The following is a 27,442-nucleotide window of genomic DNA, read 5'->3' on the forward strand; positions in this document are numbered from 1 at the left end:
ATTCTATTCTATTCTATTCTATTCTATTCTATTCTATTCTATTCTATTCTATTTCTATTCTATCTTCTATTCTATTCTTTCCCTATTCTATTCTATTCTATTCCCAATAAAGATTCATATTCTATTCTATTCTATTCTATTCTATTCTATTCTATTCTATTCTATTCTATTCTATTCTATTCTATTCTATTCTATTCTATTCTATTCTAAACTAGCTGGATACCCGTGCTTCACTATGAAACTATCTGATTCGGTTTAGTAACTAAATTAACCCGTTTTCTGAGTTTCTACAAGGGGCTCAACCAGTGGTGGGATTCAAATTTTTTTACCACTGGTTCTGTGGGTGTGGCTTGGTGGGCATGGCTTGGTGGGCATGGCAGGGGAAGGTTACTGCAAAATCCCCATTACCTCCCCACCCCACTAACCTGCTTTCCAGCTCCGTTCTCCTGTGCAGGGCAACAAAAGAAGACCCAGCTGATCAGCTGGGACTCAATGGGAGGCAGAGAAGAGATGGGGTTGGCGGGGCCAGTCAGAGGTGGGATTGGCCAGTTCTCCGAACTACTCAAAATTTCCACTACCGGTTCTCCAGAACTGGTCAGAATCCCACCTCTGGGCTCAACTAAGCAAAGTGGCTCTTGTCTGCGTGACATGGGGAGAGATGAAAAAGCCGCTAAACCTACATTACAATGAACCAAATTTTGTTCGTCATACAAATACAGCCGCTCGCTCTTTAACTGACCGGGTTACATGAGTTGTGTGAAGGCAGCCATTGTGTCATTGCAAATGCCTCCTGAGATCCTTTCAGGGCTGAATTCTGTAAGATATAAGCAGAGAGTGTGGTATCGCCCACAAAAAGGATTGCTCTCTTCTAGCATATACAGATATATCCAAGAGGGACCTCAAGTAGAGTCAGTGGGCTTGTGTTTAAATAGCGCAGACGGAGGATTGTGAGGTTAACATGCAAATGTGAGTATAATCTTAAACAGATAACACACATCTTCCTTCCTTCTTTCCCTCCCTATGTCCTTCCTCCCTTTCCCCTTAACTGCCTTTCGTTTTTCCATCTATCTGTCATACATTTAGTCCCTCTTTCTTTCTTTCTTTCTTTCTTTCTTTCTTTCTTTCTTTCTTTCTTCCTTCCTTCCTTCCTTCCTTCCTTCCTTCCTTCCTTCCTTCCTTCCTTCCTCTATCTCCTTCCTTCCTTTCCTCCCTTCTTCTCCTTTTTCTTCTCCTACCTTCCTCTCTCTGTCCCTTTTTCATTCCTTCCTTCCCCTTCTTCATCTTCTTCCCCTTCTTCCTCTTCTTCCTTCCTCTATGTTCTCCCTCCCTCCCTTCCCTTCCCCCTATGGTCTTCCTCCCTTTCCCCTTAACTGCCATTCTTTTTTCCATCTTTCTCTCCTACGTTTTTGTCTCTCTTTCTTTCTTTTCCTTTCTTTCTTCTTTTTTCTTTCTTTCTCTTTCTTTCCTTTCTTCCTTTCCTTCTCCTTTTTCTTCTCCTTCTTTCCTCTCTCTGTTCCTCTCTTTTGTTCCTTCCTTCCTTCCTTGCCTTCCTTCCTCTTCTTCCTTCCTCTCTCTATCTCCTTCCTTCCTTCCTTCCACCCCCCACTCTACCCCCCCCCAATTCTTTGGGGTGGAGTGTGGTGATAAAGCTTTAGCTAACATATTCAAATGAATTTGATATTCAATCAATGAAGATTAACTGGCCCAAGGTAAGATGGTTTTTACATTCATAAGGAAGTCAAATACGATTATGCAGATGAGGAAATTATACAGAGATGAGCAGAGTATAATATATGATAATTATTTGAAAGGATATACTTACACACTGATTAGCATATCGGAGCAGCCAGACACTGGTAGAAGAATAAATGGATGTAAAGACAAGATTCCGCAAGATGAATAAACTGAACCTAAAAACTTCTTGCTTGCCAAATAACCGGGAGGGGGAGTGGGGACAACAGAAAATATTCTGGTTTGGTATGTTTTTAAGCATCCTGTGATGACCCAGGGCATGGCACAAAGGCAACACAGTCACATAAGTAAGAAAAGTCCTTTTAATACCTTCAACTTTGCCCCCAATGTCCAGTTACCTTCGGCTGGAGAAAATAACTCTCCCCAAAATAGTCTTTAAGTGGAGGAAATTCAGTCCAAAAATAAAGTACATACAAATGTAAATAAAAATCCACACAAACCATGCTGCAGCAATTAACTGGACAGGGCAGGATAAGGAATTTCAGACTTCAAAGGCCAACAAAACACACACACAGTTGGGAAGATGCCAGGAACCCAGTTAAGCCTCGACAATAAAAGATAACTCACAATTTGATTCCAACAAGTTGCTGTGTGCAATCTCCCTTTTTAAACACTGTGTTCCCAGCTGCAGCTAATGAAGGGAATCAAGGCCCTTTCCTCCCCCGTAAGCCATGCAACCCACATTGCTCCCTTCTCCGTTCCTCCCTGCATACCCTAGGATGAAGAGGGGGTGGACCTGGATCTTCCTCTGAATTCCCTCTGCCTTGCTCTACCTCTCCCCTGCTCTGCCCAGCCGGACTTTGCCCTTCCCCAGTTTCTTCCACCGCCACCGGAGCCACACTTCCTGTCAGCTGCTCGGCCTTCCCCTTGGAATCAGATTCTGACAGGGGTATGACCCATCCCCACTGTAGGTAGAAGAGTCCTTAGTATCTCTTTTATACCTCCCAAAATTACAATAAGGCATTTGATAAAGCAGACCATAGCCTACTACTTGTTAAAATAGAAAAATGTGGGTTAGACATTGTCACCATCAGATGGATTCATAACTGGCTGACTAACCGCACTCAATGTGTAGTCCTCAATGGAACTGCATCTACATGGAGGGAAGTAAGCAATGGGATACCACAAGGCTCTGTTTTAGGCCCAGTACTCTTCAACATCTTCATCAATGACTTGGACGAGGGGATAGATGGGGAGCTTATCAAATTTGCAGATGACAGCAAGCTAGCAGGAATAGCCAACACTCCAGAAAATAGGCTTAAGATACAGACAGACTTGAACATTGGGCGCTATCTAATGAAGATCTGCAAATCGAAACAGAATGACTGTGGCAAAAGAAAGCAAAGATGGTACCAACGGTCATAGGAGCCTTGGGTGCCATCCCAAAACTCGAGCATCCCTTGAACCCTATCGGCATTGACAAAAAGCCCCGTTCAGTCAATTGCAAAAGGCAGCTTTACTAGGAATGGCTTACATCCTACAACATCTTACAGTTAGTCCTCCACTTACGATGATAAATGAGCCCCAAATTTATGTTGCTAAGTGAGACATTTGTTCCCTGAGGTTTGCCCCATTTTACAATTGTCCTTGCCACCATTGTTAAGTGAATCGTTGCAGCTGTTAAGTCAGCAAACCGGTTGTTAAGTAAATCTGGCTTCCCTCTTGACTCTGCTTGTCAGAAAGTCACAACAGTTGATCCCATGACCCCGGACACTGCAACCATCATAAATATGAGTCAGTTGCCACGCCTCTGAATTTTAATCACGTGACCATAGGGATGCTGCAATGGCCGTAAGGGTGAAAAACGGTCATAAGTCACTTTTTTCAGTGACATCGTAACTTTGAACAGTCACTAAACGAACTGCTGTAAGTCAGGGATTACCTGTACCTCTAATAAAGAGGTCCCCAAACTTGGCAACTTTAAGACTTGTGGACTTCAATTCCCAGAATTCTGGAATTTGAAGTCCACAAGTCTTAAAGTTGCCAAGTTTGGGGACCCCTGCCGGTTCTTAAGGATTCAATAGATGGACATAAGTGCCAAATTCAATCCGAACATGTGGCTGCGACTGTATGACAAACCATAATAATAATTAATTCATAATTAAGTTGCTGCTGTTGAGATATACACTGTCATAAATCACTGTATCACAACTGTTGTGGAATAATAATAATAATTATTATTTTTCCAATAATGATAACTTCTGTGGAAGCTAGTCCTAACAAAAACCAAACCACAGCCAATCAAAATAAATTAAATCAAGCTCGCATCCCTCCATACTCAATTGAAGCACACATCTTAGGCTGGCTTCATAGGATTGTTTGGGCAGAAAACAAACTTGATTTTCAGACGGTCCAACAAGGACTTGAATCGGTTGGGCCTCTTTCCCATCTCATATCTGCGTAAATCAGCAAGTCAAATTTCACATCAGGGAAGTTATCTCTCCAAAATAAATCCTCGTGGTTTTTCCCCCAGAGCAGGATTTTCCTTGCAAAGGCACTAAAACAAGTCTATTAAGATTGCACACCGATTGTATTATTTAAAAACAACACCCAAATGCCTTTTTTTAAAAAAAGCAAAATAGCAATGACGCCAATGAAATCACTGCTTTACAGCATGTCCCAAAGGTGTTTTTTCAAAAGGCATCTGGACTTTCTTGTTTTCCTTGAAGATGTTTCTCTTCCCATCCAAGAAGCTTCTTCAGTTCTGATTGAATGGTGAGGAATGGACGGATTTATATTCCTTGCTGTCATCTGATCCTTAGCACTTTCTCTGAGAGTCCTTGAGGCCAGTTGAAGGTTTATCTGTTCCTTCAGGACCATCTGAAAAATGCAAATAGGTGTGGATTGTATTTTAATTTATTTTGTCAAGTGATTATTAGATAACAGGTATAAGTATAAACATGGTTATGAATACATGAAATGGGTACATATAAGAAAAATAAAAGAAAAAATAGGACAGGGATGGTAGGCAATTTGGTGCGCTTATGCACACCCACTACAGACCTCTTAGGAAAGGGGTGAGGTCAATAGTAGACAGTCTAAGGTTAAAGTTTTGGGGGTTTGGGGAAGAAACCACAGAGTCAGGTAGAGTATTCCAGAGATTGACCACTCTTTTGCTGAAGAAGTATTTCCTGCAATCAAGTTTGGTGCGGTTAACCTTGAGTTTGTATCTATTGTGTGCTCTTGTATTGTTATGGTTGAAACTGAAGTATTCATTGATAGGTAGGACATTGCAATAGATAATTTTATGTACTATACTTAGATCGGACCGAAGGCGGCGTAGTTCTAGGTTGTCTAGGTCTAAAATTTCAAGTCTGGTGGCATAAGGTATTCTACAATGAGTAGAGGAGTGAAGAACTCTTCTTGTGAAATATTTCTGGACTTTCTCAACTGTATTAATACAGTTATGGGTGTATGGGTGTGGATTGTATTGTAAACAGGAGAGAGGTGTTGTTGTAACCTTTCTCCTCTGTTGAGAGAAGGCTGTTCACTCAGAGAAGAGATGGGGAACCACGGGGCCTTTTAGGACTTGTGGAAGGGTGGAATTCAGCCGGTTCGGACTGGTTCAGGCGAACCGGTAGTTCCACCAATCATTTGGCCCCACCCACCTGCCCCTGCCCTAGTCTGTCCTTTATTTCCGCGTTTTGAAACCCAGCGGATTGCCGCACCTCAGCTGTTTTACTCAACGGGGCTGCAGCAGAAGGTAAGTTTTAATGCTGAAAATTGCTGTTTTAAAAATGCTGCGTGCGCGCAAAACATATACTCACCCAACCGGTTGTTACACCAGTTGAATCTCACCACTGCTTGTGGACTTCAACTCCCAGAATTCTGGGAGTTGAATTCTGGGAGTTGAAGTCCAACAAGCCGTAAAAATTCCATCCTTTCCCAACCCTGGCTCAGAGGGAATGCCAATGACCATACTCCACCATTCAGTCAGAACCTGTCAAAGTATATTCATGAACTGGAATAGAGCTTGGTAACAAGGTCAGCCAATGAATAGGCATAACAACTAAGTCAGCCAATGAGGACCGTTTGGAAACTGAAACTAGATGTAGCCTAGGCAAGGCTCTATATTAAGCTCTGCAACTCTGCAGCTATGTTGAGCTCTGAGTCTGTCTATTGAAGATGAAACTGCTTCTCTCCTCTGCTGTGTATAATGCTTGCCTGCTGAACTAAAGTGAAACTAATGTCCGTTTCTGAGCTCCTGAGTTGCTACTGAAATTACTTGCAACATGTTTCTGTCTGAGTTTGCTCTGTGTTGGAGAAATCTACAATTGGTTTGTAAAATCTAGTTATTATGTTTATAAAGATGTTAAATGAAGCATCAGCCATCTGTGTTTCTTTTTTCTAGCACTGAATTCATGCTGCAAAACTCTGAATAGAACCGAAGAAGCCTCTTGGATGAGAAGCAAAACGTCTTCAGAGAAAAACAAAGAAAGTCCAGTTGCCTTTTGAAAAAACACCTTTGCGGCAACCAGGACCTGGATGATTGAGAATCTCCACAGACATTTTGCTTCCACAGCATGTTTCCTGTGACACATAGAATCTCATTTTTTAAAAAAGAAGAAGAAGAGGAACAGCTCCTGGCTACAAATTCGCTTTGGCTGTTTGTCATAGTATTGTCCCAGCTATGGCAGAGTATCAAACTGTCACTCAGAGAACATAAGGAGAACACTAGCAAATCCCGAGAGAAACGCCACCAAGCTTAGCATTTGGTTTCTAGCAATGGTCAGCCAAAGGAAGCAGGCCATAAAATCAGCAACTGCCCCCATTATCCATCCCCATCGCCTGTCTAATTGATGGTGTGGCACAGGATACTCCACAAAAGTTTTAATGAACTTACTCAGCACAGTGTTCATCAATGGGGCTGAATTAACGGAGGGACAGAATCAAGATCATGTGAAGTCTTAATACCACTTTATAATACTTTGGTGAGGCCACACTTGGAATACTGCATTTTGGTCACCACAATGTAAAAAAAGATGTTGAGATTCTGGAAAGAGTGCAGACAAGAGCAACAAAGAGGATTTGGGGACTGGAGGCTAAAACATATAAAGAACGGTTGCTGGAATTGTGTATGTCTAGACAATGAAAAGAAGAACTGGGGGTGACATGATAGCAGTCTTCCAATATTTGTGGGGCTGCCACAAAGAAGAGGGAGTCTATCTATTCTCCAACGACCTTGAAGGCAGGACAAGAAACAATGGGTAGAAACTAATCAAGGAGAGAAGCAACCTAAAACTAAGGAGAAAATTACTGACAGAACAATCGATCAGTGGAACGACTTGCCTCCAGAAGTTGTGAATGCTGAATGCCCACCCTGGAGGTTTTTAAGAAGAGATTGGATCACCGTTTGCCTGAAGTAGTATAGGCTTTCCTGCCTGGGCAAGGGGTTGGACTAGAAGACCTCCCAGGTCCCTTCCAACTCTGTAGTTCTATCCTATCCTATCCTATCCTATCCTATCCTATCCTATCCTATCCTATTCTATTCCATTCCTATTCCTATTCCCTTCTGTTCTATTTCATTCCATTCCATTATTCTACCCTATTCCTATTCCTATTCCTATTCTATTCTATTCTATTCTATTCTATTCTATTCTATTCTATTCTATTCTATTCTATTCTATTCTATTCTATTCTATTCTATTCTATTCTATTCTAATTCTAATTCTATTTTATTCTTAAACTGCAACTTTAAGATATGTGGGCATCAGAATTACAGAACAACAGGTCTTCCAGTCTAACCCCCTACTAATCCAGTCTAACCCCCTACTAATGCTAATAGCAATAGCACTTAGACTTATATACCGCTTTACAGTGCTTTATAGCCCGCTCTAAGCAGTTTTACAGAGTCAGCCTCTTGCCCCCTACAATCTGGCTCCTCCTTTTGGCCACCTCGGAAGGATGGAAGGTTGAGTTGACCTTGAGCCTGGTGGGATTTGAATAGCCAAATTGCAGTCAGCCGGCAGTTAGCAGAAGTAGCCTGCAGTACTGCACCCTAACCACTGCGCCACGGAAGCTAATTTAATATGTTAACAGAATAACAGACTATTGGGGTGGAAGGGGCCTTGGAGGTCTTCTAGTCCAACCCCCTGCTCAAGCAGGAGACCCTGTACCATTCCAGACAATCTCTTCGTAAAAACCTCCAGTGATGGAGCACCCACAACTCCTGTAGGCAAGTCGTTCCTTTGATTAATTGTTCTCACTATCATGACATTTCTCCTTAGTTCTAAACTGGATCTTTTTTGATAAGTTTCCATCTGTTACTTTTTGTCCTGTCCTTGGATACTTTGGAGAATAGCTTGACCCCTCCTCTTCTTTGTGGCAGCCCCTCAAATATTGGAACACTGCTATGATGTCACCCCTTTGTTAGACTAAATATACCCAGTTTCTGCAACCGTTCTTCATATTTTAATCTCCAACCCTCTAATCATCTTTGTTCTTCTCTGCACTCTTTCCAGAGTCTCAACAACCTTTTTATATCACTGTGACCAAAACGGGATACAATATTCCAAGTGTGATCCTTACTACAGCAGAATATACTAGTACTAATACTTCACATGATCTTGATACTATCCCTCTGTTGATGCAGCCTAGGACTGCTCTGGCTTTTTTTGGCAGCTGCAGGACACTGCTGGCTCATATTTAACTGATTATCTACTAGGACTCCAGGATCCCTCGTGGAACCTACTACTATTGGGCGAGGACCACCTATTCTATACCTGTGCATTTGGTTTTTCTCACCAAAGGAACCTTATTTTTTTTTCTGCCACTAATTTACATTTTGTTGGATAGCGTTCTGTGTTTAAGTCTGTCTAGATCCTTCTGGATCTTGAACCTATCTTCTAATATGTCGCCTATACCTCCTCGCTTGGGGTTTGCATGCTGGCTTGGGAATTATGAGAGTTTAACGATACATAGGAGCAAAAGGGATGGGACAGGATGAGAGAAGAGGAAAGGGAGGGGAAGGGAAAAAGAAAGGGAAAGCGGGAGAGAAGGGAAGGGAAAGGGAAAGGGAAGGGAGAGGAAGTGTGAGGGGAGGGAGGGGAGGGAAGGGGAGGGAAGGGAAAAAGGGAAGGGGGGAAGGAAAAGAGAAGGGGAAGGAAAACATACCTGCCACATAAATAAAGACTGCAACAGAAGAGATAGGCCTACAAAGTAAGTGACAGGTAGACAAATAGATAAGGAGACCAATGTTTTAGGGTTCATATAGACCCTTTCATGGGATTGGAGAGTTGTGGGTCAGGATACTAGGGGAAACCCCAGGATTGGGCACAAACACTGTCATTTGTTTCCTTATTTACGAATCTTCTGTCGCTACCGATCTCATACGATGACTCCCTGGGGAACTCACAACAATCCCTAAAAACACGGCTAAAACCCAAAACTCCTTCCTCCCGGCAGCCAGACCAATCCTTGCAACTCGGCTTGCCAATGCTTCTTCTTGTTGTTCAAGTATTCAGCAGGTCCTGTCAATCCTGCCCTTTCATAACAACCTGTTTCTGTTTTGTGTTTCATTCCTTTGCACTCGAGCCAAGAGATGGCACCAATAATTGCATTATTAACATCATTAACGGCATCATTAGGCGTTCTTTGAGAACGCACTTTTGCAGGTGAAAATTTAATTACGGAGCGCTCTCTTTCTTAAGTTCAAACCGAGAAGTGCAAGTTGGCATCTCTTTCCACAGTTCCTCAACTTTATTATTTTATTTTTTATTTGATTTGATTTGATTTGATGTGTCAATCGCTTACAAGATAATAGTTATAAGAATAAGAATATAAGAACTTCCTTCAGAGCAGAGCTGGTACAGAAGGCGAAAGAATACTTCTCACTGTCTTTGGTAAAACCTGAATTGAAACTGAACAATCTGTGAAATCGAATCAAACAAATTCAATGGAATCCGGCTTCTCCGTTAATTTTGCTCATCCAAAAGTCACAAAAGGGGATCACATGACACACACCCCGGACACTACAACCGTCATAAACACGAGTCAGTTGCCAAGCGCCTGAATTGGGATCATGGAGGCGGCAATGGTTGTAAATGTGAAAAACAGTCATGAGTCACTTTTTTTCAGCACCAACTTTCAACAGTCACTAGATGAACTGCACACTGCAATGAACAAAAGCATAGATTCAATTTTGCAGCTATCCAGATTGTTGGACGAGCAGGCCCAAAAACAGCCAGGGAAGTGATTGAAGCCGGAGAAACGAAGCCCCTCTGTCTATCAACAGGAATGCTGGTTTACCACCAGCTTATCGAGTATTTTAAGAGGTGAGGGCTGGGCAGCACAAGCAAAATGGCTTAAAAGCTAGCCATCAACAAACCCCAATCAGCATCTGAGAAGCCACATGTCGGGCTCTGAGTTCGCTACAGATCCCGTCAGCTCTGAACACACCTCGCAGCAAGTCAAGAGAAGAAGTGGAGAATATCACCTTAGCTCTGCTGACGCCAGATCTGTATTGCTGCTTGTGTGCTAGCCGATGGTGTTGAAGGTTGCTTTAGAATGACTCAGCAGAGCTGTGAGCTGCAGGATGGATTCTGAAGCAACTGCGGGGCTGGAAATGGCTTTTTTCATGTATTGATGTGGTGCATATTGTTAGAGGGGGCACATATAGTTGGTAATTAAGCAATGAGCTAAAATATGGTGAGGGTGGCACCAGGTGGGGATCAGTTAGTGAGGGTCGGAATAGATTAGGGATGTAGACATGTTATACGGTTAAGGTTAGGTTATGGAACGCTAACCTTGCCTGGCCTTTAGCCATTCTTGCCTGATTAGAGTATTCGTTGTTTGCTGATATAGCAATAGACTTATATACTGCTTTACAGCCCTCTCTAAGCGGTTTACAGAGTCAGCCTCTTGCCCCCAACCATCTGGGTCCTCATTTTACCCACCTCGGAAGGATGGAAGGCCGAGTCAACCTTGAGCCTGGCGAGATTTGAACTGCCAAAATGCAGGCAGCTGGCTGCAGCAGCTTGCAGTACTGCACTCTAACCTCTGCGCCCCAGAGGCTCCTTGATATATTGAATAAACGTTATTGTCCTAAAGAGGAGCTGGAGTTTGGATTCATTTAAAGACAAATCTTCAGTACTCAAGGACTGGCTGAGACCGCATACAACAGGTACCATATAAATACCACACACACTGCTAGAGAGAAGTTCCCACGTGAGTGTGAAAGCTTGATGAGGTTGAAGACAAAATCATCAAGCTTTCCAACTCATGTGGCAACTTGGAACTCTCTGGTCCCAATCACCGACCACACCTGTTAGTGGGGTGTATGTATGTATATGTACAGGTAGTCCTTGATTTATGACTAGAATTGAGCCCAAAATTTCTGTTGTTAAGGGAGACATCTGTTAAGTGTGTTTTTTTTCCCCATTTTTCGACATTTCTTGTCACAGTTGTTAAGGGAATCACTGCAGTTGTTAAATTAGTAGCCTGGTTGTTAAACGAATCTGGGTTTCCCCTTTGATTTTGCTTGTCGGAAGGTCACAAAACGTTCATGATTCTAGGACACAGCAATCGTCGTAAATATGAAGCAGCCGCCCAACATCTGAATTTTGATCACGTGACCACGGGGATGCTGCAATGGTTGTAAAATGCTTGTAAGTCACTTTTTTCAGTGCTGGGGTAATTTTGAATGGTCACTGTTATAAGTCGAGGACTACCTGTGTGTGTGTGTGTGTGTGTAATAAATCTGCAAGTTGGCCTATGGCTTCACCCAAGGTTTTTTAAAATATATCTTCTTCTTCTATATATATGTATAAAAGCGAAATATCACTCACGCATCATCACAAAATCTCTAGAACCGTAAAGCCTACAACCCTGAAATTTGACACGTATGTTCCTCTTGGCTTCTAGGGGCTCACTAAGAAAGGATTTTTCGAAATGACCATCAGATCATTCTTATTTCCTATATAATGATGATGATGATGATGATGCTCTGATGCTAAGGAGTTCTACTCCCCCTCCCCACCTGAAAAGAAATCTGTTCCAAATGCAAAATACAAGCAGAGGAGAAGAGCTTTCCGTTTTAGTTTCACAGCACCAAGCAGCTTTAGTACAGGACAGTTGAGCTAAGCCACGCCCAGGCTCCTTGCTGTCTCCTTCTTACTCACACAGCAAATACTGTTTCAGTTTCCAAACAGCCCTCAACTGTCTCACACACTGGCAGGATTCAAGCCAGATGAATACCGATGGATGCTGGTAGGCAGAGGCAGAATTTCCACCCAAAAAAACATTTTTTATTTTCCTCCCCCAATACATATATAAGAAAAGAAAGAAAGTTGCAGCCATGGGCCAGCTTGCAGGTTCTTTGCCCTCTGAAAGTAGAAGGGAGATGAGAACCCAGAGGAAGAGGAGGAGGAGGGCCGAAGCAGCGGAGAAGAGCCACGATCGAAGCGTATGGAGCCGAGCGCATCCGCCTGGCAGAATTTTTTTCCCGGCTTCTCAGAGAAGCCGAGCTGAAAATTCATCAACTCTGCATGATTTTTTCCGATTCTGACAGCTAACTTCAATGTGAGGATAAATCTGGCCCCAGAGGATATTAAACTAAGACACATGAGCCTGTAATTTTCTGCTGCCACGTGTGAGATGCTATAATGATCAAAAGAAAATGGCTTTCTAACGAGCACGTCGCCTTTGTGGTGTTTGCTTCATGCCTGGTGCACTAATTGAATCAACCCAGTTCCACTGTATCAATTCTAACTTTGGTATTAGGGTTTAATCAAGCATGGGGAGGACCAGCTTGCAGAGCGGACGGCCCTTTTGTGCGGTGCCCATCTGCCTTCCGACACCGCGAAGAGCCCGCGACGAGGAAGCGCGACTGGGTGGACTGGGAAGCCACCGGAGGAGTCCTTGCTGGATTAAGTGTGGCGAGCTGGAAAGAGCGACCTCGGTTCCCCATTTGGAGGGAGGGAGGGAGGGAGGGAGAGAAGGAAGGAGGAGGGAGGGAGGAGAGGAAGGGAGGAGAGGGAGGGAGGGAAGGAGAGGGAGGGAAGGAGAAGGGGAAGGAGGGAGGGAGGGAAGGAGAGGGAGGGAAGGAAGGAGAGAGAAGGGGAAGGAGGGAAGGAAGGGGAGGAAGGGAGGGAGGAAGGGGAGGGAAGGAAGGAAGGAGAGGGAGGAAAGGAAGGGAGGGAGGGGAGGAAGGAAGGAAGGAAGGAGGAGACAGAATAAAGGGAAGGATTGCACAAAGAAGGGAAGGAGGAAGGAAGAGAGAGAAGGAAGGAGAGGAAGGGAAGGAAGGGGAAGCAGGGAGGAAGGAGAGGAGAGGAGACAGAATAAAGGAAGGATTGCACAAAGAAGGGAGGGAGGGAGGGAAGGAAGGAGAGAGAGAGAAGGAAGTAGAGGGAGGGAAGGAAGGGGAACCAGGGAGGAAGGAAAGGAGAGGAGACAGAATAAAGGGAAGGATTGCACAAAGAAGGGAGGGAGGGAAGGAAGGAGAGAGAGAAGGAAGTAGGGGAAGGGAAGGAAGGGGAAGCAGGGAGGAAGGAGAGGAGAGGAGACAGAATAAAGGGAAGGATTGCAGAAAGAAGGGAGGGAGGGAGGGAAGGAAGGAAGGATGGATGGAAGGAAGGAAGGAAGGAAGTAAGGAAGGAAGGAAGGAAGGAAGGAGAGGGAGGAAGGAGAGGAAGGGAAGGAGAAGGAAGGAAGGGGAAGCAGGGAGGAAGGACAGGAGACAGAATAAAGGGAAGGATTGCACAAAGAAGGGAGGGAGGGAAGGAAGGAAGGAAGGAGGGAGGGAGGGAGGGAAGGAAGGAAGGAAGGAAGGAAGGAAGGAGAGAGAGAGAGAGGAGAGGAGAGGAGAGGAGAGGAGAGGAAGTAACATTTTAATGCTCCATTTGTGGCAAAATTGACAACCGACAGAAGAGACTATATGTAGCACAGAGCTGAAATCAGGGATCCTTGGTGCTGCTCTCTGAGCTTGGTTGTTTGTTTTTGCAGACATTTCATTACTTAACATTAGGTAACATCATCAGTGCTATAACATAATGAGAGCAAACCCCTCTAGCACTGATGATGTTGCATAGCTTGGTAATGAAACGTCTGCAAGAAAACAACTAAGCTCAGAGGGCACCAAGGAGCCCTCAAGTCCACCCTGAGTTTCAAATATTCCCCTTTTAAAGGAGGGAAGTCACAGCCAGGTTACATTTTGGGACACAGCAGGGTGCCCTCTGGTTCAGCTGGGCTTTGGGGGCGGGGGGGGGTTCGCTGCCTCTCGGACAGGGGCTGAAGGCCAGGAAATGCTGCCGAGGACAGGTAGGAAGGTTAGCTGGGCAGAAGAATAGGCTGGGCTGCCCTTCCAGCCCTGGGTTCAAGGGAGGCGGGCCCAGCATGGCCCACAACACAATGCAGGCAGAGACTCCAACAGAAGGCATCGCAAAGGGTTGTCGCTGCAGCAGCTGCGGGGATGATGCAAAAGAAGTTTCTGCCACAGCAGCATGACTTTCCCAGCCCTGTTTCTCCCCCAAAGTACACCTTCCTTCCTTCTCCTCCCCTTCCTTCTTTCTTTCTTTCCTTCCTACTTTTCCTCGATATCCTCCCCCTCCTCCCTCCCTTGTCTCCTCCCCTTTCTTTCCTTCCTTCCTCCCTTCTTCCCTTCCTTTCTTCCTTCTTCCTTCTCTTCTTTCCTTGTCTCCCCCATTCCTTCCTTTCTTCCTTCATTCTATCCCTTCCTTCCAGCTCCTCCCATTCCTTCCTTCCTTCCTCTTCTGTCTCCTCCCCTTCCTCCCTCCCTTGTCTCCTCCCCTTTCCTTCCTTCCTTCCTTCCTTCTTCCCTTCCTTTCTTCCTTCTTCCTTCTCTTCTTTCCTTGTCTCCTCCCATTCCTTCCTTCCTTCCTCTTCTGTCTCCTCCCCTTCCTTTCCTCCCTTCCTTCTTTCCTTTCTTCTTCCTTCTCCCTTCTTTCCTTGTCTCCTCCCCTTCCTTCTTTCCTTTTATCTCCTCCCCTTCCTCCCTTCATTCTCTCCTACTTCCTTACTCTTCTGTCTCCTCCCCTTCCTTCCTTTCTTCCTTCATTCTATCCCTTCCTTCCTTCCAGCTCCTCCCATTCCTTCCTCCCTTCCTCTTCTGTCTCCTCCCCTTCCTTTCTTCCTTTCCTCCCCTTTCTTCCTTCTTTCCTTCTCCCTTCCTTCCTTGCCTCCTCCCCTTCCTTCTTTCCCTTTATCTCCTCCCCTTCCTCCCTTACTTCCTACATTCTCTCTTACTTCCTTACTCTTCTGTCTTCTCTCATTCCTTCCTTCCTTCCTTCCTTTTATAAACTGGGGCACATCACTTTTTCAGTGCCCTTGTAACTTCAAACTGACACTTAATGAATTGTTGTATGTAGAGGAATATCTATATCTATCTATATCTAAATGGTGTGGCTGATCCTTAAAGAGATATCCAATTATTAAGGGGGAGAGGTAATTCCATAGTTTCACACACAAACTTCGAGACATTTTCAGTCATGGGTGCAGGTAGTCTCAACTAAACAGTTCATTTAGTGACCATTCAAAGTTACAACGGCACTGAAAAAAATGACTTATTACCATTTTTCACAGTTACTGTCAGGCTGTGCTCCATTCAAAATCCAATAAAGAAATACTTAGACTCTTTTAGTTAGAGAAAAGATGTCTTTTACTGGAAATGAAGTGGTAGCTACGGTAGAATTCTGAATCTGAGGAATTAGGCGCGTAAATCACATATACAAAGTGATGGAATTGTTCCCACCCCCAGTAGTTCAAATGGTTCTTCCAATTAAGAGTTGTGAATATGATCATGTGGACAACTTCAGGTGGTGATGAGGCCTCTGTCAGTTGACCTTGGCATACTTTGATAAAGGTTTGCAGCTGCGCAGAGAAAAGAAAGCTAAGCATGAAATAGAAACCTAAGCAAGAATGCATTCTCCCCCCTCCTCAGTTTATACAATGCTGTTTTACCACCTCCAGCTCGCTTCCCATATTTGTCCCCCTTCCTCCCCTCGTTACTTATGGCAGCCGAAAGATGCAAAGCAGAAGTAGAAGATCTTGAAGGCTGACAGTTACAACATTTGCAGCATCCATTTGAACCTGTGATCAAAATTCAGATGCTTGGCCATAGGTTCACAGTTATGACCATTGCTGTGCCCCAGGGTCATGGGATTCCCTTTGGGAAATCTTCTGACAAGCAAAGTCAACGGGGAAGCCCGATTCACTCAACAACCATGTTACTAACTTAACAATTGCAGTGATTCACTTAACAACTCAGGCAAGAAAGGTCGTAAAGTGAGGCAAAACTCACGTAACAACATAAATTTGGGGTTCCATTGTGGTCCTAAATCAAGGACAACCTGTAATGTATTTCAACTTATTCCAAAGAATGTTTAACCAAGTTGCTGAACTAACCAGTATTTTGGGGAGGGGGGCGGTGTATATTATACAATTATCTTGTTCATCTGATTCCCACCAAAACACAGCAAGAAATCGCATTTCCATGGTTTGATTCTTTGTGAAAAGGTTCTTTGCGATCCCCCCCCCACGCGCTGCACGTGTCTGTGCATGTGTGCGCATCTCCCAGGCCCCCCCACCCCCCCCTGCACATGCACACCAGATACCCGACAATCAGCTGTCAGGTGGCGGCGGTGCGCGCATGCACAGTGGGCCTCTTCCAGGCAACCTCTCGCATCCCGGCAGAAGTGCTCTGTATGCCCTATACGGCCCTATACCATTTCTGACAGATGGCAGTCCAGTCTCTTCTTGAAAGTCTCAAGTGATGGTGCTCCCACAACTTCCAAGACCAAATTCTGTTCCATGGGTTGATTGTTCTCACTGTCAGAAAGTTTCTCCTTATTTCTAGGTTGAATCTCTCTTTGTTCAGTTTCCATCCAATTATTCCTTGCCTGGCCTTCGGGTGCTTTGGAAAATAGCTTGACCCCTTTCTCCTCTCTGTGGCAGCCCCTCAAATATTGGAAGACTGCTATCATGTCTCCCCTGGTCCTTCTCTTTACTAGACTAGCCAAGCCCAGTTCCTGTAACCGTTGTTTATATATTTTAGCCTCCAGTCCCCTAATCATCCTGGTTGCTCTTCTCTGCACTCTTTCTAGAGTCTCAACATCTTTTGTTGACCAAATCTGGATGCAGTACTCTAGGTGTGGCCTTACTAAGGCTTTATAGAGGGGTATTAGTACCTCCCTTGATCTTGATTGTATACCTCTGTTAATGAAACTTAGGATTGCATTGGCTTTTTGGGCTGCCGCTGCACATTCCTCCTTTTATTGGCAGGGTGATAAGAGGCCAAACAGAGAACTTTATGGAGTCTTTGATGCTCTCTGAGCTTGGATGCTTTCTTGCAGATGTTTCATGACCCAACTAAGTAATATCATCAGTGCTAGAAGGGTGTGAGGTTTGCAAACTGATGATGTTACCCAGTTGGGTCCTGAAACGTCTGCAAGAGCATCCAAGCTCAGAGAGTGTCAAAGACTCCATAAAGTTCTCTGTTTGGCCTCTTATCACCTTGCCAGCCAAAGTGCGTATAGTCAAGGCTATGTCAAATGGCGCTGACAATGGCTGCTTCAGTGAAATGCTCTCTAATGCTTTCTTTATTCCTTATTATTATCTGCAATTCACTACGGAGTTCATACTCACGAGACCATCTGCTAAGAATTAGGCAATGTTTCCTTAAGGAGCAGCTTTCTGATTCCCCACCCCCACCTGTCTTTGCAAACTCGGAGGAGATTCTAACCAATTCCCTGGTGCTATGGATTACAACAAAGAACGCAAAGAAGCGACCACGCCAGAAGAGGAGACGAAGTAAACGAGCAGGAATTTTAAACAGACTAAGGAATGGGGGGGGGAAACCCTCTCCCTTCAATCTTTCTGACTAATTTACGCTCACTGGCTAACAAGATGGATGAAAGTCATCTCTTAAATAGATGGAATTCTGATTTTCATAATTCAGCTGTTCTTTGTTTTACTGAAACCTGGCTTAATCCGCAAATTCATGGGGACAACACTATATACATCCCAGGATTTCAGACATTTAGATCAGACAGAATTGAAGAGACATCAGGTAAAATAAAGGGTGGAGGATTATGTTTATATATCAACAACAGCTGGTCTCAGGATATAACTATAATATATAAGTTTTGTGATGAAAACTTAGAGTCTTTACACATCAACTGCAAGCCATTTTACTCTCCACGTGAATTCTCCTCATTTCTCCTAATAGCTGTGTATGTTCCTCCACAAGCCTGTGTAAACAAGGCATTACAAACTCTTGCTGATCAAATTATGGAGGCTGAAGCCAAACACCCAGGTTCCCTTCCCATCATTTTAGGAGATTTCAATCAAGCAAATTTAAGGAAAGAGCTCCCAAAATATTTCCAGCATGTAAATTGTCCCACCAGAGGCAAAAATACTTTAGACCACTGCTACACAACAGTAAAAGATGCTTATAGGTCTTTACCACAAGTAGCTGTGGGACACTCTGACCACTGCATGATTCACCTTGTACCTGCCTATAGACAAAGACTTAAAACCATGAAACCAACAATTAAATGAGTGAAGACTTGGTCAGATGAGGCAAAGCTGAAACTCCAGGCCTGCCTTGATTTCACTGATTGGAATGTTTTTGAAGATGCCTCTGCAGACCTAGATGAGCTCACAGATACTGTAACATCATATGTTAGCTTCTGCGAAGACTTATGTGTACCAACAAGGAACCTGCAAATATATAGTAACAATAAACCTTGGTTCACAGCTAAACTTAAGCAGCTACGTCGTTCCAAAGAGGAAGGCTACAGAAAAGGTGAAAGAATGCTATACAACCAGGCCAGAACATATTAACAAGAGAGATCAGAGTAGTAAAAAGAAGCTACTCTGAAAAGTTAAAGAATCAATTCTCAACAAATGAACCAGCAAACATGTGGAAAACTCTTAAAAAACATCACTGGCTTCAGCAAACCTCCTTCCCAGGTAGAAGGAAATCAACAACTAGCAGATGACCTGAATGTGTTTTACCGCAGGTTTGAAAAGAAACTACAGCCACCTATCTCCACAACCCACATCTCAAACACACCAATAACAGCCAAGCCTCCTACAACTGGCCCCAATCCATTGGGCTCACAACTTCTGGTGATCACAGAAAAAGAAGTGCAAGATCTATTACACAGACAGAAGCCAGGAAAAGCACCAGGGCCAGACAAGATAACTCCTTCTTGCTTAAAAGTCTGTGCTGACCAATTGGCCCCCATCTTCACCCGAATCTTCAATAGATCACTAGAGCTGTGCTATTTTACTTCCTGCTTCAAACGTTCTACCCTCATCCCAGTGCCAAAGAAGCCCTCCATCAAGGAACTGAATGACAACAGACCAGTTGCTCTAACATCTGTAGTTATGAAAATCTTTGAAAGGCTTGTGCTGTCCCACCTGAAAACCATCACGGATCTGCTGTTAGATCCCATGCAGTTTGCATACCGAGCAAATAGATCGACAGATGATGCTGTTAGCATGGCTCTGCATTATATCCTACAACACCTTGAATCTCCAAATACCTACACAAGGGTCCTCTTTGTAGACTTCAGTTCAGCATTCAATACCATCATTCCAGACACTCTTCTAAGTAAATTAAACCAACTAGCGGTACCTGAACACACTTGTAAGTGGATCATAAGCTTCCTAACAGACAGGAAGCAGCAGGTGAAGCTAGGCGGAATCACATCCAATACCTGTACAATCAGCACAGGGCCCCCCCCACAAGGCTGTGTGCTATCTCTTCTCCCTGTATACCAATGACTGCATCTCAAATGATCCATCTGTTAAAATACTGAAGTTTGCTGATGACACAACAGTGATTGGTCTCATCTGAGACAACGATGAATCTGCATACAGACCGGAGGTTATACAACTTGACTCATGGTGTAACCGGAACAATCTGGAACTGAACACACTCAAAACTGTAGAAATGGTGGTAGACTTTAGAAGAAACCCTCCCATACTACCACCTCTTACAATACTAGACAACACAGTATCAACAGTAGAGACCTTCAAATTTCTAGATTCTACTATATCACATGATCTAAAATGGACAGCTAACATCAAAAACATCATCAAAAAAGCACATCAAAGAATGTTCTTTCTGAGCCAACTCAGGAAGCTCGAACTGCCCAAGGAGCTGCTGATCCAGTTCTACAGAGGAATTATTGAGTCTGTCATCTGCACCTCTATAACTGTCTGGTTTGGCTCTGCAACCCAACAGGACAGACACAGACTTCAGATGATAATTAGGACTGCAGAAAAAACAATTACTACCCACCTGCCTTCAATCGAGGTCCTGTATACTGCACGAGTCAAAAAGAGGGCTGTGAAAATATTTACAGACCCCTCACATCCCGGACATAAACTGTTTCAACTCCTTCCCTCAAAACGACGCTATAGAGCACTGCACACCAGAACAACTAGACACAAGAACAGTTTTTTCCCAAACGCCATCACTCTGCTAAACAAATAATTCCCTCAACACTGTTCAACTATTTACAAAGTGTACACTACTATTACTGTTAATCTTCCCATCACTCCTTATCACCCATCCCCTCCCACTTGTGACTGTATGACTGTAACTTTGTCGCTTGTATCCTTACTATTTATATTGACTGTTTCCTAGTATGATTTGATTGTTGATTGTACCCTATGACTAACATTAAGTGTTGTACGTTATGATTCTTGATTCTTAACGAATGTACCTTTTCTTTATACTGAGACTACACCAAGAGAAATTCCTTGTGTGTCCAATCACACTTGGCCAATAAAGTATTCTACATTCTACGTTGCAATGTATGGCTGTGAAGGTTGGACCATAAGGAAGCCTGAGCACCAAAGAACTGAGGCCTTTGAACTCTGGTGCTGGAGAAGACTCCTGCAAGTCCCATAGACTGCAAGGCCATCAAACCGGTCAGTCCTAAAGGAGATCAACCCTGACTGTTCTTTAGAAGGCCAGATCCTGAAGATGAAACTCAAAGACTTTGGCCACCTCAAGAGAAGGAAGGACTCCTTGGAGAAGAGCCTAATGCTGAGAATGATTGAGGGCAAAAGAAGAAGAAAGGGATGGCAGAGAATGAGGTGGCTGGATGGAGTCGTTGAAGCAGTAGGCGTGAGCTTAAATGGACTCCGGGAGATGGTAGAGGACAGGAAGGGCTGGAGGAACATTGTCCATGGGGTCGTGATGGGTCTGACACAACAACAACAACTGTAGGGAAAATGCATTCAGAGAACCTCTTCTGTAGTACATGCCATTGGCTGTTCATCAGCCCTTAACACCTTATCTTTCTCTACCCTTTCAATCATGCAAATAAACTTTATCAGCAATGAAATCAGAAGTGGTATTCAGCAGGTTCTGACCAGTTCTGGAGAACCGGTAGTGGAAATTTTGAGTAGTTCGGAGAACTGGCAAATGCCACCTCTGTTTGGCCCTGCCCCCATCTATTATCTGCCTCCTGAGTCCCAGCTGATTGGCTGGGTCTTCTTTGGTTGCCCTGCACAGGAGAACGGAGCTGGAAAGCAGGTTAGTGGGGTGGGGAGGGAATGGGATTTTGCAGTATCCTTCCCCTGCCACACCCCCAAGACACGCCCACATAACCGGTAGTAAAAAAAAATCGAATCCCACCACCGAATGAAATTCAACATGAGGCATCATCATTCCAGCAAGATGCCAGGTTGCTAGAGCAAGGGAAGGCTGCACTAAACACCCCTGCGAAGAAAAATTGGGGGTATGTGTGTTGTGAGGATTCCCTCACCATTCTCCTGAAGTTTCCCTTCCAAGAAAGAAGACATTCACTGGGTTTACAATAAGACAGTGGAGTGGGGGGCGTGGAGGACCGGGAGTTGCTAAATGTTTGGTACCTGACAGAGACAGTGTGTTGCTTTGAAAGCAGTTGGACATCTGCTCGTACAATCCAAACACACCAACAGATGCCAGTTTAGTGACTGAAGGAGAAAATGAGGGAGGGAGGGACGGAGATGGGGAGGAGAAAAGGGGTAACACACACACACACACACACACACACACACACACACTATTTAATTTACAGAGGGGTGGAAACTGCCATTTTACTGCAAAGATGAAATTTGGGGAAAGCATCCGATCTCTCAGGGCAAGAGAATCTACGCCCATGTTTAAGTGCTTTTATTTGGTGTGGTGTGTTCTAGTTTGCTCCCCCAATTTTTGGGATATGTGCAAAGGAAGAGGACTGTTTGGAACAGCACTGCTTCCTTCCTTAATCTTCGGGCCAGCCAATAGTCACGGTGGTGGTGGTAGTGGGCACTTGGATGGGGAAGTTTAAATCTGCCCAAAATGTCAAGCCAAGCACTTGGGCAGATTTAATGTGCCCAAAATGTTCAGGGTGTGTTTATGTGAAAGGAATGGCTGAAGAATAAGGAAAAGTGAGCAAAATGTATATCTGCTTTGGGTTGGGTTGTTTTTTTTTTTTTGTTTTTTTTTGTGAGTGCAAATAAAAGTCATTGCAAGTGGGACAGGCAGGCAAAATTGGGTGAATTTAAAATTTTGTCATTCCCATTAGGGTTGGGGGAGGGAATTCCTACAATCTCCTTTAGTTATATTTATTTTCTTTATTTTTAATTTCTTTTTGTTGAAACAGATTTGGGAAGGGGAAAAGGGGGAGGGGGAGGAGGAAGGGTGAAAGGATGGGTGAAAGGATGGAAGGATCGAGGGTGGAAAAGGGAAGAGGGAGGGAGAGAGAGGGGAAGGAGGTAAGCAGGGGGAGGGAGGAAAAGAAAGGAGGGAGGGAGGGGAAGGAGGGAGGGAGGAAAAGGAAGGAGAGGGAAAGAGGGGAAGCAGGGATGGAGAGAGGAAAAGAAAGGAGGGAGGGAGGAAAAGGAGGGAGGGAGGCAAATGAGGGAGGGAGGGAGGGAGGAAAAGGAAGGAGGGAGGGACAGAGGCAAATGAGGGAGGGAGGGAGGGAGGGGAGAGAGGGGGAAGGAGGGAGGAAAAGGAAGGAGGGAGGGAGGGGAAGGAGGGGAGGGAGGGAGGAAAAGGGTGGAGGGAGGGAGGGAGAGAGTGGAAGGAGAGAAGCAGGGAGGGAGGGAAGGAGGGAGGGAGAGAGTGGAAGGAGAGAAGCAGGGAGGGAGGGAAGGAGGGAGGGAGGGAGGGAGGAAGGAAGGAAGGAAGGAAGGAAGGAAGGAAGGAAGGAAGGAAGGAAGGAAGGAAGGAAGGAAGGAAAGAAAAAAAATCTAAGCTCAGGGAAAGGATGTTTCCTCAGCCCCTTAAATACACATACACTAGTACAAGTTTACATAGCCCAGGACTTTATTTGGACTTTTTGTTTTGTTTTGTTTATCAGAAGGAAGTTTATTCCATTCTGTCTGATATGTAAACAGTGTCTGTTAAATGAAATAATGTATTGATGTTTGTATCTAGTTCCAGCTTCTGTGGCTCTCTGGGTCCGCCCAGAACAACAGCAAGTCCATACTGTGCAAAGTCCTGATATGCAGATGAGAAAAAAAGAAAGAAAGAAAGAAAGAAATGGGATAACAACAATTCCAGATCCCCCACTACGAGGATAATCAATGCCCCCTGCCTGCATGAGAACCAAAAGAACTCCAGAGCATGGCTAATACTTCTTGGGGGGGCGGTGGAGAGAGATGGAGGCAAAATAAATCAAATCTTATTTAAATAGTATTCTTAATTCTGGGTTCCTGACCAAGTTGATAGGAATATTATGGTAAATACACTTTGCATAAAGCAGGCCACTGATAGTGGCCACTTTTATTTCAAACCACAGCTGCACAGCCTGAGGCCTTCAGAAGCTTCTTCTGCAATCTCAGAAAGCAGTTTAATGTGCTATAAAGGGGAAAAATATGAGACATGGACATTCACCACATCAACTATATTTATTGTGAATTAAACTAGGGCTACCAGATCGGGCTGGTGGAAATCCAGAGGAGCAGTAGGATGGAAGCGATGATGGGTGTTTCATAATTTGGTGCTGCGACCGCGTCCTGCACATTCAGGTTTCAGCAGCCCAGATCTGGTATTCTCGGCTGATTTTAAACGGAAATGAAACCAAACCTGTGTTTGGTGCTAATACTATTCATGATTTTGCAAAGTCTGGTCCAGAGGTGGGTATTCAGCAGGTTCTGACCAGTTCTGGAGAACCGGTAGCGGAAATTTTGAATAGTTCGGAGAACTGGCAAATGCTACCTCTGACTGGCCCCGCCCCCATCTCTTCTCTGCCTCCCATTGAGTCCCAGCTGATTGGCTGGGTCTCCTTTGGTTGCCCTGCACAGGAAAACGGAGCTGGAAAGCAGGTTAGTGGGGTGGGGAGGGAATGGGTTTTTGCAGTATCCTTCCCCTGCCACGCCCACCAAGCCACGCACAGCAAGCCACACCCACAGAACCGGTAGTAAAAAAAATGTTGAATCCCACCGCTGGTCCTGTCCTTGCCCTCCTCCTCGACGTGGAGAAGCTGCCTAAAGAAGGCCATTCTACTGAGTGAGCTCCAGCAAATGATAATGGCGAAGACATGGCATTAAATCGGTGTTGATTCGTGGTGACCACGTTGGTAGATTTCCTTCATAATGATCTGACTCTAACCTGGCCCTTCAACTCTTCAACCACGTATCATCCACTAAGTTAGACTAGATCAGTGATGGCTAACCTTTTCAGCTTGGTGTGTCGAAAATCGGAAAAAGTGTAGCCTTCCTCGGGTCGTGTGTCACTTCAAGAAATATCAATAATTTGGTTTATGACGAACTGGGCTGGGGTGATCACACAGGGCTGTGAAACTTGTCTCCCTGGTCTCAGGGCTGCAGGTGCAGGATGTGGGGATCGGAAGGCCACCTTACAGGGCTGTGAACCTCATGGATCTCCTTTCCTCCTGTAGCGTTCCTGAGGTAATGAAACTGACAAACCTCAGTTTATGGCAGTTAAAACTGGTTCTCTGCTGCAAAGATCTTGCAGCAGCGGTGACACCACGCCTCCACGCAACAAGCAGGGAGCAGGGATTGGAGCAGAGCACAGGCAGCCTCTAAATGTGCAGGTTTTCCCCCACCAACAGGCGTGTCAGTCAAAGTGCCTCGGCGTGTCACGAGTGACACGCGTGTCATAGGTTAGCCATCACTGGACTAGATCAAAGGTGTCAAATCAAGGCCTGTGGGCCGGATTCAGCCCGTGGGGTGCTTAGATCTGGCCTGCAGGGCCACCCTGGAAACAGCGAAGGAGTGGCCCGCGGTGCCTCTGCCAGCAAAAATGGAGCTCAGGAGGGCCGGGTGTGGCCCACCTGAGCTTGGTTTTCAACAGCCACAGATTCCTGCAGCCCTCTGCCAGTGAAAACGGAGCTTGGGAGAGTCGCGTGACGGCCTCTGCACGGGGCCCACCCAACAGTGGTGGGACTCAAAAATTTTTACTACTGGTTCTGTCGCCGTGGCTTGGTGGGCGTGGCTTGGTAGGCATGGCAGGGGAAGGAAACTGCAAAATCCCCATTCCCTCCCCAGTCCTGGGGGAAGGTTATTGCAAAATCCCCGTTCCCTCCCCACCCCACTAACCTGCTTTCCAGCTCCGTTCTCCTGTGCAGGGCAACCAGAGAAGACCCAGCCAATCAGCTGGGACTCGGGAGGCAGAGAAGAGATGGGGGTGGGGCCAGTCAGAGGCAGGATTGACTGGTTCTCCAAACTACTCAAAATGTCCGCTACCGGTTCTCCAGAACTGGTTGGAGCCAGCTGAATACCACCTCTGCCTCCCAAGCTCCGTTTTCACTGGCACTCGGGCCTACACAGGCGCCCCGACATGCGTGACGTTGAGCTGGCTGGCCCACCCAAAGTTAAACACAACCCTGATGCAGCCCTCAATGAAATTGAGCTTGACACCCCTGGACTAGATGAATACCAGAATCATGAGCTGGAAGGGACCTTGGAGGTCTTCTAGTCCAACCCCTGCTCAAGAAGGAGACCATATACCAGGGGTGGGCAAACTTTTTGGCTCGGGGGCCGCATTGACTTTTAAAATTTGACAGACGGGCCAGGTCAGCACAAGATTTTTTGGGAATCGCCCCCACCCTTCCCCCCTTCTCCTCCTTCCCCTCCCTCGGAGGCCCCTGAGTCAGGAGTTGCTACCACCGGCGCGCTCCGTGCGGCTCCAGTCCCGCGTTGCCTCGGGAAGGGAAAGGCAAAAAGGAAGAGCCGCGGCAGTGCTTTGCAACGGAGCAGCGGCACCGGAGGCTCAGGCTCAGCAGCTCCTGGTTTTGCCTTTTCCTTCCCAAGGCAACGCGGACTGGAGCCGCGCGAGCTGCGCCGGCGGTAGCAACTCCTGACAGCCCCAGCCGGACACCTGAGCGGAGCCCGGGCGAAACTGCCTGTTGATGCTGCCGGAGCACCGCCGGTCGCCTCCTCCAAGCAGCCCGCCCGCCCGCCGGGCTTCCCCTACGCCGCGCGGCTCGGGGCCAGGTGCGGCGCCCGCGAGTTAAAAGGAAGCCGAAAGTTGCTGGGAAGTTGCTCGGGTGCTGGGAGCAGGCTTTTAAAGTGCCGCCCGAGCAGGACCGCCGAGCCGGGAACGGGGCACCAAGGCAGGGCAAGGCTCCACCAGCAGCGGCCTAGCTTTAGGTGGCTCCAAGGAGCCCGCCCGCCCACCGGGTGGAACCCTTCCCGCTCCTTGGCGGGAAGACGCTCCAGCCTGCAAGCTTTGCCTTTGCAAAGTTTAAGCCTGGAAGCCCGGAAAAAGGGGATCGGCGGGACTCACCTTCGGAGAGGTCGCACTCGAAGGTGATTTCGAACTCCCAGCCGAGGCCTTTGCAAATTTCTTTCTTTCCTACCCTAGATCGCTCCGCACTGTTTTGCAGCTTTGGGGGCCACGCGGCACAGGGCAATATGCCACGCCCAGCGACTTTTTTTCAGGGGCGGGCGGATTGGACAGACCAATGGCAGCGATTTTTTTGCAGGGGCGGGCCGCATTGGACAGACCAACGGGCCGGATGTGGCCCCCGGGCCGTAGTTTGCCCACCCCTGCCATATACCATTTCAGACAAGCGGCTGTCCAGTCTCTTATTGAAAACCTCCAGTAATGGGGCATCCACAATTTCTGAAAGCAAGCTGTTCCACTGTTTAATTATTCTAACAGTCAGGAAATTTCTCCTCATTTCCAGGTTGCATCTCTCCTTGATTAGTTCCCATCAATTATGTCTTATTTTGCCTTCTGGTGCCTTGGAAAATAGGCTGACCCCCCTCTTCCTTGTGGCAGTCCCTCAAATATTGAAACATTGGCTGGGGTCCTTAGTGCTCTCTAAGTTTAGTGGTTTTCTTGCAGACGTTTCATTACCAAATTAGGTAACATCATCAGTGCTCCTGTGTTACTTGGGCTCTGTTGCATGAGGCCCAGGAGAACAGCAATGATTCTTAGTTCTGAATAGCAATAGCTTTGACTTATATACTGCTTTACAGTGCTTTACAGCCCCCTCTAAGCTGTTTACAAGCCAGCCTCTTGCCCCCTAACAATCTAGGTCCTCATTTTACCCCACTCAGAAGGACAGAAGGCTGAGTCAACCTTGAGCCTGGTGAGATCTGAACTGCCAAATTGAAGGCAGATAGCAGACAGCAGAAGTAGCCTGCTGTATTGCACTCTAACCACTGTGCCACCATGGCTCATGGTTAAGCAATAACAATTATTTCCCATTCCCTCACCTACCCAGACAGACTCCTAGCTAAAATTTGGCACCCCCAAGTCAAGTAGTCT

Source organism: Notechis scutatus, chromosome 1 (assembly GCF_049901735.1).
Source record: "Notechis scutatus isolate UNSWTSFEM ecotype Mainland chromosome 1, rNotScu1.2, whole genome shotgun sequence".
NCBI classification, from domain to species: domain Eukaryota; kingdom Metazoa; phylum Chordata; class Lepidosauria; order Squamata; family Elapidae; genus Notechis; species Notechis scutatus.